This window comes from Chrysoperla carnea, chromosome 2 (genome assembly GCF_905475395.1).
Source record: "Chrysoperla carnea chromosome 2, inChrCarn1.1, whole genome shotgun sequence".
In the NCBI taxonomy this organism is placed as follows: Eukaryota; Metazoa; Arthropoda; class Insecta; order Neuroptera; family Chrysopidae; genus Chrysoperla; species Chrysoperla carnea.
In genome coordinates, this window is record NC_058338.1 from 80,751,597 (window position 1) to 80,765,795 (window position 14,199).

The following is a 14,199-nucleotide window of genomic DNA, read 5'->3' on the forward strand; positions in this document are numbered from 1 at the left end:
ATAGGTTATCATGTTGATAATACACGTAAAAGGGTTCTTAAAAAATGATATGACCTATCGCCTTCAACCTTTGTGCAACTTGCTTAAAATACCTAAAATCGTCAAATGTCCAAATTCCAAATGACAAAAAATAATTTTTTATTACTATTTTTTATATCAAGTTTTCACAAAAAAAAAAATGATTTGTTTGTTTTTGGTTTTCTTTTTCGCATCAATTTGTGCAATTTTTTAATTCTGTATATTATGACTAACTTTACATCCCATTTAAGAGCTTTCACCTTCAAGGTGTTGTTAACATGTTAATTGAAACAGGTTTACGACATATTTGTAATTTGAATTTTTAGTTGGAAAATGAATTACCAAATTTTGTTATACTCTTTTTTTTTTGCCGTAATAATATAGTTCCTCTAAAAAACCAATCCACAAAGACACAATTTTTTTTTAACAAATAAGTTTGTAAGTGGAAAAGTCTTCTTAGTGTAAAACAACACCATATGAAAATTAAGCAGAGTATTTTTTTTTAAATATGGAGGAAGCGGAAATAAATGCAGAGTACAGTAAAAATAAGTATTTAAGATAAATTGCCTGTGCGTCCGCCATGTTTGCATACATTTCGTATCATGAAAATATTGTTTGCACATTCAAGTTTTGAAAAATTATTTTCTTAATCATGTTTCCTTGTAATATTCCCAGCTAATTACAAAGTAAGCATTTGAAATTTTCCATAATTTTCTTAAGATTAGTATTTCTGTTTTCAAACTTACTTACATTTTATAAGAGTATAGTTGAAAGGATATTTTTCTAGCTATATTAGAGAATAAATTTGGAAAAACATTAAAACCCAAAATTTTTCCATCTTACAACAAATACATTACAACAATAAACAACTATTTATGTAAACATTTAAGTCACCAGGACAATATCGAAGAAAATATTTTTTTTATATTTTTACATTCAGAATGAAAATTTATTTGCATAGATTTTAGAAAAAGAAATTGCATAGATGAAAGAATAATGGAATTGACATAATAAACTTTTTCTTGCATACGTCACTGATGTAAAATTTTATCCAAATCACAAACTGTACAACACAGTAAAATAAATATATTATTGTAATATAAGTCTTACGCTTTTTAATTTATAATTATTGAATATTTAATGAGTCAATATGAAACTTTTGGTATTCGAATTCTAAATAAATAATGAATCATAAGACTTGATTGTATTGAATAAAACACGACCACTAATACATAATACAATGATCAAGAGCCCATTATAAATCGAGAATTCTATGAATTATTCCTTCTGCCATTTGAAATGTCAATAAATGGCAAAGAAACAAACATAAAAAGTTAATCATTCGATCCGAGTGTCAAGTTTATGCAAATCACCCATTTCAAGTGTTGTATTTTTATTGTCACGTTTTTGTGTTGTTTTTTATAATAATTTGGGGAGGGGGAGCACACTTAGACATTATCGTCCATTTTGATACAGTCCATTTTGATAAAAGTGGGTTCATCCATCCCAAGCCACTATTTTATGAACCATTTGGAGCTGTTTTAGAACAGCATAAGTGCTTTGGCGTCATTGGACTTCAGATCGAAGAGGTGTCAAAGAATAGCTGACTCAAAAGAGTTATTTTTCTCAAGACATCTGTTCAATGCAAGAGCTTGACAGTGGCCGAGAAGATAAGACAATTTTTTCTCCTCTTAGACCTTTGACAGCTCTTACAAAAATCACGTCTGCCGCCTATCCTGTTTCCTGTAATAGCCGCAACGATTTATCTTAAAGAAGCTCTTTGAAGTGAAATAACATGTTCTTATCATATAAGGATGAATTCTTGTTGACTTCGAGTTGAGACATAGTTAGTGAAATAAATACCACGATACGCGAAATAAAACTTTTATTTCTAGTATCGTGGTATTTATTTCAATAACTATGTTCTTAACAGTTTTATTGTACCACGAGCATCTCTTTCTTACTGAAAGTTTACAGAGAAGGTTTACGAATATTCGAAATATTTTTTCAACCATTTTGACAGATTTAAATTTCCATTAGAAACCCATATTAGAGTCGTTTCAAGACACGATTAAAATGTTATTTATTATATATAGCTCTCACCAAATGAAAGATAACAAAAGTCATGGAACTTTCCATACTTGATGGGCTCACGGTCTTAACAGTAAATATTTAAATAAATAATTAGACACTGATTTATTAATGTTGAGTAATTTACCAAATATTTACCACAATGTTTTTCCATTAATATTTTATATTTTTTACTATTATTTATGCAGTAAATTCCTAAATATAACAAAACTTATTTATATATAAAACTTTGTTTTTAGAAATGTAGGTAGCATTCATTTCATGTCGTGACGTCCAATTGTTGATAAATTATAATATAATTTACTAGTTATATAAATTATTATTGGTTAATAATAAATTATGTATTATTAAAGAATTATTGAAAAAATGTTCAAGTAAGTTAGTAATGTTGTTTGTTTAATTATGTCAATATTTCTCAAATACGTATTGGAATAAATAAATATTTAATTACTAACTGGTTCCTCGTTTATATAAACGTAGAGTCAAATATTCAGTGTTCTGCCACTAAGCTACTGGGTCTTTTTATGTACTTATGTCATTGATGTTGTTTGTTGTTGAAACGTAACTCTCCCCCTTCCTAACTGATATCTCACTCTCAACTTGATCATACATTATTTAGTATAATCCCCAAGTCAATCTTCAGTCAAGAATCCCAAGGTCAAGCTTCAGTCAAGAAGATTAACTTCAAAAAGTTTAAACAAAGTTTATTAGGCAAATATGTTCTAATGTTACAGTTTTTATAGATGTTCTCCTAATATTGAAGACATCATTAAGTAGGATGACATCATCAACTATTTTTAAAACATGTTCTCCTAATTGTAATTTAAACGAAATTTTTGATATTTTTTTTGAAAATTTTTGATTTCACCCACGAAATTTGCTGCTCTTGTTTGTTGTTAGCAAACGTGCAGGGTAGCCACGGGTACAGAGAAGCCATAGGTACCGAAGCCATTTTTCAACAATAACAAAATATGTGTTTTTTATTTTTTAAATTTTTATTCAAGGTATGGTGAACCATTATACATTTTACTTTTTGAACCATAAACTAGTAAGCGCAAAATATCAACATTAAAAAAATTATGTATAAAAAAAATTGCTCCTGAAATGCTCTTTCATAAAAACAATTGCTGCATTTAAATAATTAATAGGTAATTAGTAATTCATAATGTATGGATGGCACTTCTAACACATAACCCACTAACGCCATCTCCAATTTTGGTTAAATATTAACGATAAAAATATGTAAATGGAGACAATCGGGAATTAAAAATTCTTTTTATGAATAATATTCATTTAAGTGAAGCTATTCTTTGTATATTCTAGAAGAGTGTACATTTTTATACCATATATATGAAATATACCAAGGTATACTAAGTTTAGTACCAAGTTTGTAACGCTTAAAAATATTGATGCTATGAACAAAATTTTGGTATAGGTGTTCATAAAATCAACTACTTAGTCCATTTCCGGTTGTCTGTCTGTCGTCTGTCGTATCGCGTCTGTCGTATGTCGGTCGGTCATCACGATTACTCAAAAACAAAAAGATATATCAAGCTGAAATATATCGCTATATATAATATTTTATAGCGTGCTGAAGACGTAAAAAGTGAGATCAAGTTCGTATATGAGTAACATAGGTCAATTGGGTCTACGGACCCATCTTGTAAACCTTTAGAGATAGAACAAAAGTTTAAATGATTCTTTTGAAAAAATAAACAACTTTTGTTTGAAATATTTTTTCGTAAACATCACTGTTTACCCGTGAGAGCGTATATTATGCGCAAGTTGTAGTATTATATGGGTATATTAGTTATATGTGTGTGACATGTATGTATGTGTAATGTGAGTTAACAACACTGACTATACATTTTATTTCAACAATTAACTCAATCAATTGTTTGTTTTCACTTATTTTTAAATATTAACGATCAATATATGGAAATGGAAATAATTAGAACTTCAAATTTTTTAACAATGAATTAATTAACTATCAATAGTCGCTCCATTTATTTAAGTGGAGCGACTTTTAATCTGAGAGAGCATTTCAAGATCAATTTTTAATTTAACTAGTTTATAGTGCTTTTAGAAAAATGACAATAAAAAATTGCACACTTTTCAAAATATTTTCTAGAATATTTATATTTTCTAGATAAACGAAGAATTTCCTATCTATAAATTCATAATATGAATGATTTTACTGCGTAGGTGTATTGTATAAATAATATTTTTTTCTTCTTCCCACATTACGAAATCAAATCAAAAGTTCAAAATATAATTAACTTATTATTATTATAATATATCAGAATATATATGAATGGAAGAAGGAAAACAAAACAGTTTTTATACTATTTGATGTTTTATTTCAATATAATTGAAGCAAATACATAAAAATAAAATATTTTTCGTATTATATTTAATATTATACGAATGTAATGTATTACTTTCACACATACGTCAATTACATCCCCAGTGTATTATAAATACAGAATGTAACAGTCCATTATTAATTTTTATTCTGTTTATTTTCTTTTCTTTCCCAGATATAAATTGTTCTCTTTAAACATCAGAAATAAGAAGATTTCGTCATGCGCAAATTTTTTTTTGGGGAACTGTAAAATACTTGTTTTTTTGTTTTATGTACTGTGGACTTTAGGTTGTTTGAGTACAATAGCTTTTAGCATGAAGTAATTTTAACAATCTTCATTGCAATCATTCATTTGTTCTTATAAAAGATCAATTCAAGTTCTTGACCTATAACTTTGTTAAATTATCAAATTATTATCAATACATGGTATGAAAGAAAGTCGCTATGCGCATTTGTCAGTCTGTTTATCAACTTCAAAACCACGCTTCGAAATATCACAGCTCCTTATGAGCCACGCAACAGATTTTGAAATACTCACAATAAATTGTGAATATAATAAAATCATAAATATTTTAACGAGTAAAAACTTGTCAGGCGTAAAGGGAAGGCCGTGCTGGTTTTTTACAGTCGTCTAGGTTATAATTTCATTTATCAGCTCCTCAATTTCAGAGGCTGAGTGCACCTCTTTAATGCATATACCATACACTACACCAGCCCATCACAACTATTAATTAAATTAATTTTGTTGCGACGGCGGGAATCAAACCCGCTACCCAAATAATACCGCGGACGAAATTGGTTACGCCTCAACCAACTGAGCTAATAGGGCGACAAATGTCAATAAATTTATATCTTTGGTCCACTGTTTTAAAAAATTAAACTTCATGCAACAATTTCTCGAAGATTTGTAGTTTATCCGCCTTGCTCATTCTATTGTGAGATTCAAATTAGTTTTGTTTGTATTGTCATTGACGTGGTGTTCATGATCATGATAAATTTTTCAGTTTCGAACACTAAATCATATTTGAAACAAGAATTTTCAGGACAATATTTTTACAGGTGAAAAAGAAGACAATAATTATTTTTTTAAATTTTGATAATGTAAATGTAGATTATTCTCATTATCTCAGCTCAGAATGTTGTCGTCAAACTAATATTTATGTAAATGTCGAAAATTCGTCAATAATATTTTCCCTGTGTTTAGGTGAAGAATTCTCACTGGATGGGCAGAAAAGTGAAGTTGATTTTTGAAAACCTTTACTATTATGGAACATTTGAAAGTTTAAACTTCGAAATGGAACCAAGAGCAAAATATAGTCATGTGACGTAATTGAACGGTATCATCATAGAGAATAAATATAAAACTTGGTTTTGCTAAAAGGAGATGGGTAACAGTCTTTGAATGCTTATAACTTTTTAATCAATTTTAATTTACAATGTTCTTATGGTATCAAGGTTATGATATTGTACTCTGGAAATTTCGACTACAGCTTTTAAGTCAGTCAGAAGTTATTGATTATCATCGACAAACTTTGAGAAACAAAATGTAAATTAAAACAGTTAGTATTCAAAAAAAGTAAGAAATCATATCATCTACTCGGCTTTGAATATGTCTGCAGAACACTGTCTAATTGATAAACACGGTTTTGTCTACAACTTTAATAACTACTTGGTTTCTACTATTTTTATACCATGTATATATGAAATATACATAGTATTATAAGTTTAGTCCCAAGTTTGTAACGCCTAAAAATATTGATGCTACAAAAAAAAATTGGTATAGGTGTTCATAAAATCACCTAATTAATCCATTTCCGGTTGTCCGTCCGTCCGTCCGTCTGTGGTCACGATTACTCAAAAACGAAAAGAGATATCAAGCTGAAATTTTTACAGCGTACTCAGGGCGTAAAAAGTGAGGTAAAGTTCGTAAATGAGCATCATAGGTCAATTGGATCTTGGGTCCGTAGGACCCATCTTGTAAACCGTTAGAGATAGAACAAAAGTTTAAATGTAAAAAATGTTCCTTATCAAAAATTAAACTTTTGTTTGAAACATTTTTTCGTAAACATCACTGTTTACCCGTGAGGGCGACAATTAGGGCGGAAATTTTATAATATGTACTATACTTGATTTTCAGTTATGTACGTGTCACATGTTGGTATATGTAATGTGATAAAGAAATCAACACTGACTATACATGGTATTTCAACAATTAACTCAGTCAATTGTTTGTTTTCACTTGTTATTATAAATAGTAAGATGCCGATTTATGTGATTTTTGTTTTTAAGAGTATGCATTAGAAAATAGCGACACTTGCTCCAACGAAAAGAAAGGAATTTTGATGACAGGTCTTAGTTAACATTATAGTATTATTTTAAATAGAATTAGGGTGTTTAAATGGTACCTGGAACACTTAATATTATATTCAAAAAGCAATCGATTAGTAAACAATCAATCATTCTCGGTCAATGGTTTATACTTGCTCTTTTAGTTTCATATAAGGGTGGATATAATATGTAGAGATGTATAGATGTATATATAATATATAACAATACCCTCTTCAATATTAAATGCCACTAACTAACAAAATACTCTTCTGCATTGACCACGAATACTGACCATATGATAATATTAAAATGACTTCTTGACACCCACCCTACCCCCATTTACCTCGTATAAAATATATGTAACACCTTCTCCCTCATTCTTTTTAATACAATCAACGAAGCGGCTATCAAAACCACCTTTCCCTTATTTAATTTAATTTAATTTTATCACTTTAACAATAGGTACCGCCACCATTAAATTACCATTTTCCGGTTTATATAAATAATATATCCTCGTCTCTATATTTTATTCCTGTCTATTTTTATAAACAGGATGATCAGAATAATTATTTTGTATAATAAGGATGATTTTAATTGATTAACAGATTAAATTTTAAGTCGTGTTTCCGAAATATTCGAAAATTTTAAATTAAATTAATGATTGTAAACTTATTCCTCGTTGAGATGAATAAAGTTTAGCGATGTGAAGACAATATTGAGCACCAGATAAAATGGTTGTTGTTTATTTGTCAGCAAACCAGTATTGTCAATAGAACTTTTCATTTTAAAAAGTAAATTTTTTGTGTTTCGGACAGATTGTAAAAAAATTACTGTGATAAAATGAATAAAAATATATCTCGTTTCTTTGTCTAAATTATTACTGTATGTCCGAAACAATAACGAATCTTAATTGAAATGAAAAGGTCTGTATATTAAACTACAAATAGTCTAGGAATTTCAGTTAACATTGCTACAACGCGAAATATGGACAAATAGTTAGAATTGAATCTATCAGACACCTTCCCCTCCAAGAAATCTGCCTCTTATCTTCCATTGTCCTCCTTTTTCCCTTTCGTTACCCAGTTTTCCTTGTTTCGTGGCAAAACTATGTCAAAAAAGCCATGATTCATATTTCAATCTCGTTTGTATCAACTGGTACTTGAATCTCCAGGATATTCCACAGAATATTACCTGCAGAAGCGGAATGATTCGAAAGCTGACTACTATTGCTTAAAAAATCTTTAATTTTACAAATACTTGTCTACAACAGCAAATTTAATATTAAATATCTGGATGACCGAGCTTTGCTCGGTATTCTTAAAAAGACACAAATTTTATCACTAATAGAAGACCGTTTTAAATGTCTCCACACAAATACCAATTTGAATGTCCCGGTAATGTATTTTATTTCATTAACTACGATATACACCAATAGATGTCAGGAAGAGTTATAATTTGCATTGTATTTCATTAACTACGATATACACCAATAGATGTCAGGAAGAGTTATAATTTGCATTGCCGGTTTCAGTTTTTCATGAAAAGACGGATAAAACGACGTTTTTTAAAAATGAAACCTTGCTAGATCGACTTTTCACCCCAAAAAACCCCCGCATACCCATTTTCATGAAAATCGTTGGAGTCATTTCCCAGATCGTTGATATATATATACAAGAATTGCTCGTTTAAATATATAAGATAGGAACACAATGCTTTTCGATTACAATGAAAAGCAAATAAGAAAATGGTAAAGTTAAAAAAAAAAAAGCGAAAATAAATCCAGAAATTTTTCCAGAAGTGTGATACTATTTCATTAAAAACATTTCACCAAAAAAATAATACACTTCTATTACAAACTTCCTCATCCTGAGTATGTGCATAGATTTATGTAAACACTTATATTTTTTAATGCTACAAATTAATCAATTCCTGTATTAAAAATGTTTTTAAAAATTATAATTCCTAAACCTATGTAGTCAATGTTTTTTATTGTTATTATTACACAATAGAATTAATATACTAAGGTACGTTGGTACTGACTTAATACCTTATTAATTCTTACAATGTATGTACTTCAAATATATTTTAGTGAAGTTCCAAAAATTCGTTATTTTTCTTAATACTCAAATTCAGTTTTTTTTATAAAGAATCAATGTGGTACGAGCACTTGTAAAGTTTTCAAGAGCTTATTTTAACCTTTAAACCGATCAGCAATCTCTATCCCATACTCAGAGTTTCCTCACGCGTTCTGCACATGCGTCAAATATTTCGCGAGTTAAATATTCTTTAATTTACTGGGTACTTGAATAAGTGAATAATTTTAGAAAAAAATCAAAATAATCATAATCATAACCATTTTCATTAATTATACTATAAATATTTATTGAATTAACTTTTTGCATATTAAAAAGGTCGATTTTACATAGAAAATAAATATTATAGGTTATGTACCAATAAGAATGCTTTCAATAAAAATTATAATTTAAATAAATCATAAAAAAAGTTACTTACAACAACGTCACCTGACATTTATTTAACTGATTATTAAAATTAAATAATAATTTTTAATTGGCATAAAAATTATTGGTGATTATAATTATGATGCCAATTAAATTTTATTTTATTGTTAAAAAATTCAATTCAACGATTTACAACGTACAGAGCATAATATACGAAAATTTTCGAATGTAATATTTTTTTGCTAAGGTACATCTTTAGTCTAGTGATGACAGAAATTCTTACAATTTCTGAAGGGCTTGAAAGAATAAATCTTTAAAAGCTGTCGAGGTGGAAAAATTTTAAAAATTTATAATTCGAAAATAAATAACATTATGAGAAGATAAAAAAGTTTCAATTACATAGATGCCAATTGAAAAACAAAAAGATATTTTTTTTTAAAACAAGCGTGAGCAAAATACTCATAACTGGAGCGCTGATGGGTTAAGATGCTTGAATTTCTGATTTATTTTGTACTTCAACTAAGGTTTAGAGAGATGTAGTACGTTTAGCACCTGAGGGTGACTGCGTTAATAAACGTGGTATTCAGTTTAAAATTACATTCTGTTTTAACAGTAAATCATGATAAAAGTACAGCATTACTTAAATTGTAAAAGTTTTTTTGTTTATTAAATTATCTCTAAATATGATAAATGCGAAAGTAAAGATGTTTGTTTGTTTGTTTGTTTGTTACAGTTAAAAACAGCAACTGTACAGCAATATAGCTCATACTTCAGAATAACACATGAGCTATAATTTATAAAGATATATTAAAAAAAATAATAATAATAAACTAAAATCTAATCTGATATTTACTATTTTAAATTTTTACAGAAATCTTTAATTTATGGTTCAAAATGTGAAAATAGATGAAGCAGATCTATAATCATTATTTTGAACCATAAATTAAAGTATTCTATAAAATTAATTAAACACATTTTATTTGCTTAAAATCCACTTTATTTTTAAAAATTTTGTTTATCAAAATATTTTGTTGATGATCATTTCAACTTGTTAGTCATCTTCAGAACAATAGAATTTAAAACAACAACGTACCTGTATTTATACTAAAATACAAATTTTTGGGCAAGATGTAGAATTTCCATCGTGTCTTTAGGTTTATGCCCTGAATCCACTAGGTGCTTTGCAAACGTAGAATCATCAGTATTGTTTCGATACGATCTTAAATGTTCCCTTTTTCTCACTTCAAAATTTCGTCCGGTCTGCCCCAAGTATACTCCCAAACAATCTTCGCAGGTTAACTTGTAGATACCAGATTTCTTCATTTTCTCCACTTTGGACTTATTGTTCAATAAGAAATTAGACAACTTTACAGGAGGTTTAAAAGCTATATTAACTCCATGTGATTTTAAAATTTTTCCAATTTTATAGGATATGTTCCCATAAAAGGAGATGGTTTTATAGCCTTGATGTATTATAGTACCTGGATTGTACAAAGTGCTTTTTGTAAAGTTGTTCAATTTCTTCTTAATGAGAGAATCTATTACATAATCTTCAAATCCATTACTTGCAGCGATGCTTTTTATAGTAGTAAATTCTTTTGCCAAATTTTTATCACTTAGTGGGATATTCAAAGCTCTATGGATCATTGAATTAAAAGCAGCCATTTTGTGGGCACGTGGGTGGAGAGAATCCACTGGAATGGTGGTATCTGTGTACGTGGGTTTTCTGTAGATATCAAACTCAAAATGGTCATCTACCCTGCTTAATTTTAGATCCAAAAAGTTTAAGGACTTGTTCACTTCCCTTTCTAAGGTGAATTTTAATTTGGAGTCAAAAGAATTTACATGATCCAAAAAATTGTTCATTTGTCGATCCGATCCGTCAAAACATAGAAAAATATCATCCACGTATCGAAACCAAAGGATGACATGTTGTTTTGACTGAGGTGACAATAATATCCTTTTTTCTAACGATGACATGTATATTTCCGCAAGTAAGGGACTCAAAGGACTACCCATAGCCAAACCATTTTTTTGATGGAAGAATTTGTTGTTGAATTCAAAGTAATTTTGATCCAAAGTTAATTGGAGACACTCGAGAATTTCATCTTTAATTATCGGATTAACAAGTTTCTGGTCCAGTAAATCTGATATCAATTTTACGCAGTCTTTACCTGAAATGTTTCCAAACATATTTGTTACATCCAGTGAAGCAATTTTGTAACCAGTTTTCATTTTGAACTTTTTAAGATGTTTTGTAAGTTCAACTGAGTTTTTTATCCCATATTTGCTCGTGAACCCAGTTTTCGATGTGATAATAGTATGTAGTTTCTTGCTTAATTTATGTACAGGACAGCCTACATGCGAAACTACAGGTCTAATGGGAGCATCATCTTTATGAATTTTTAACAGTCCATATAATCTTGGAGCACTAGGATTCATTTCAGGTAAATTATATTTTTCGTAGCTCGAGAATAATGTGTTAGTGTTTTTGAGCACATCTTTTAAGGCAGTTTGAAATTTTGTTGTTGGATCTTTTTTTAGTCGAGTAATTTTTTCTTTGTATATAAAGTCTGATATTTTATTCACGTAGTCTTGTTTTTTTAAAATGATAATAGAATTACCTTTATCAGCCCTTGTCAAAATTAAATTATTATCTTCAATTTTTTGTTTAGTTGATTTTATTGATTTGGTTATAGTGGGCTCGTACGGAATATTTATATCCTTTGAAATGAGTTCTCCTATTAATTCCTTCGCTAAATTGTCCTTTTTGTTCTTCAATGCCAATTCAGTATCAATAACTAAGTTTTCTTTTACATTATTGAATTTAACTTGTGGAGCATATTTTAAACCTTTGTTCAATAATTGTAATTCATTATCGTCAAATTTTACTGTGGTCATGTTAATGGTTCTTTTTTCAAAACTAATTGTAGGTGTAGGTTTAATTATTTCTTTAAGAGCTTTGTCTTTAATTAAATTATTCAACTTGATATTTTGTTGATTATATTTATTTTTTATAAGTATATTGTTGAAATTTCTACATTTTTCATTAAATACTTCAAATTCCAAATAATGCAGTTTGAAGATTAATTCATCGTGCAGCACTTTTAAATAATGAAACAGACAATTCCTTTTTATGAACCACAACTTTGCTTCCTCTTTCAACCATAAGATCTTGGCTTGCTTTAAAACTTTTGTCACAGTATTGTTAAGCGTTTTACATTTTAAATTCACAAATTTAGGAAAAACTTTAAATTTTATACATGATTGGATAAACCATAAATTTTGTCCAATTAATCTAGTTTTGGTACGTAGTTTAAAATAAGTCCTTAAACTTTTTGGATCTAAAATTAAGCAGGGTAGATGACCATTTTGAGTTTGATATCTACAGAAAACCCACGTACACAGATACCACCATTCCAGTGGATTCTCTCCACCCACGTGCCCACAAAATGGCTGCTTTTAATTCAATGATCCATAGAGCTTTGAATATCCCACTAAGTGATAAAAATTTGGCAAAAGAATTTACTACTATAAAAAGCATCGCTGCAAGTAATGGATTTGAAGATTATGTAATAGATTCTCTCATTAAGAAGAAATTGAACAACTTTACAAAAAGCACTTTGTACAATCCAGGTACTATAATACATCAAGGCTATAAAACCATCTCCTTTTATGGGAACATATCCTATAAAATTGGAAAAATTTTAAAATCACATGGAGTTAATATAGCTTTTAAACCTCCTGTAAAGTTGTCTAATTTCTTATTGAACAATAAGTCCAAAGTGGAGAAAATGAAGAAATCTGGTATCTACAAGTTAACCTGCGAAGATTGTTTGGGAGTATACTTGGGGCAGACCGGACGAAATTTTGAAGTGAGAAAAAGGGAACATTTAAGATCGTATCGAAACAATACTGATGATTCTACGTTTGCAAAGCACCTAGTGGATTCAGGGCATAAACCTAAAGACACGATGGAAATTCTACATCTTGCCCAAAAAGGTACAAGAATGAATCTACTAGAGGCTTTGGAAATCCAAAAACACACCAGGGATGGTTTCGAAGTTTTGAACGATCAAATGTTTCTAACGGGTTCAACTTTATTTTCGCATTTATAAAAATTAGTTTCCTTCTAGTCAAATGGACATTAGTGCATAATTGTTTTATTAACTTATTTTTTAATCTTTTAACTTTTTAACGGTTTTCTGAAAAAGAAACAAATTTTATCTATTTATTTATCTTTTAACTATTTATTTGTTATTTATTTTTAATTTTATTCAAGCGAAAACTGCTTTCGTTTTCTTTTAACGAATAAGTTTTAACGTTTTTTAATCATACAATTGTTTTTATTTATTTTTTAACAAATCTACAGGTTTCAATATCACCTGATTATTACATAATTTGCAAATTTGTATTTTAGTATAAATACAGGTACGTTGTTGTTTTAAATTCTATTGTTCTGAAGATGACTAACAAGTTGAAATGATCATCAACAAAATATTTTGATAAACAAAATTTTTAAAAATAAAGTGGATTTTAAGCAAATAAAATGTGTTTAATTAATGTTAATAACTTCCACAAATTAACGCTCTCAAACTTAAATTATTCTATAAAAACTTAAAATAGTAATTGTCCAACCATTCATGGCCAACTTTTCTGATATACCCGATGAATTACTATTTTAAATTTAACAAAATTGAAAACTGTGCACATCAAGAGAGGTGGAGGCTGTAAAGCGGTGTTTTTACTTTTAAGCCCAGTTAAACGGGCGTTTATCAAGCTAGTTACAATATATATGGCACGGTTAACATAGCTTTAAACGGTTTTAAAATTTACATTTTTCGACTTTAACTCGGATTTATTAGTTTACCCGTCGAAAAGAATAAGTGCCAAATTACTTAATATAAGCACATGTGAATAGGAGTAAGATTGAACTTT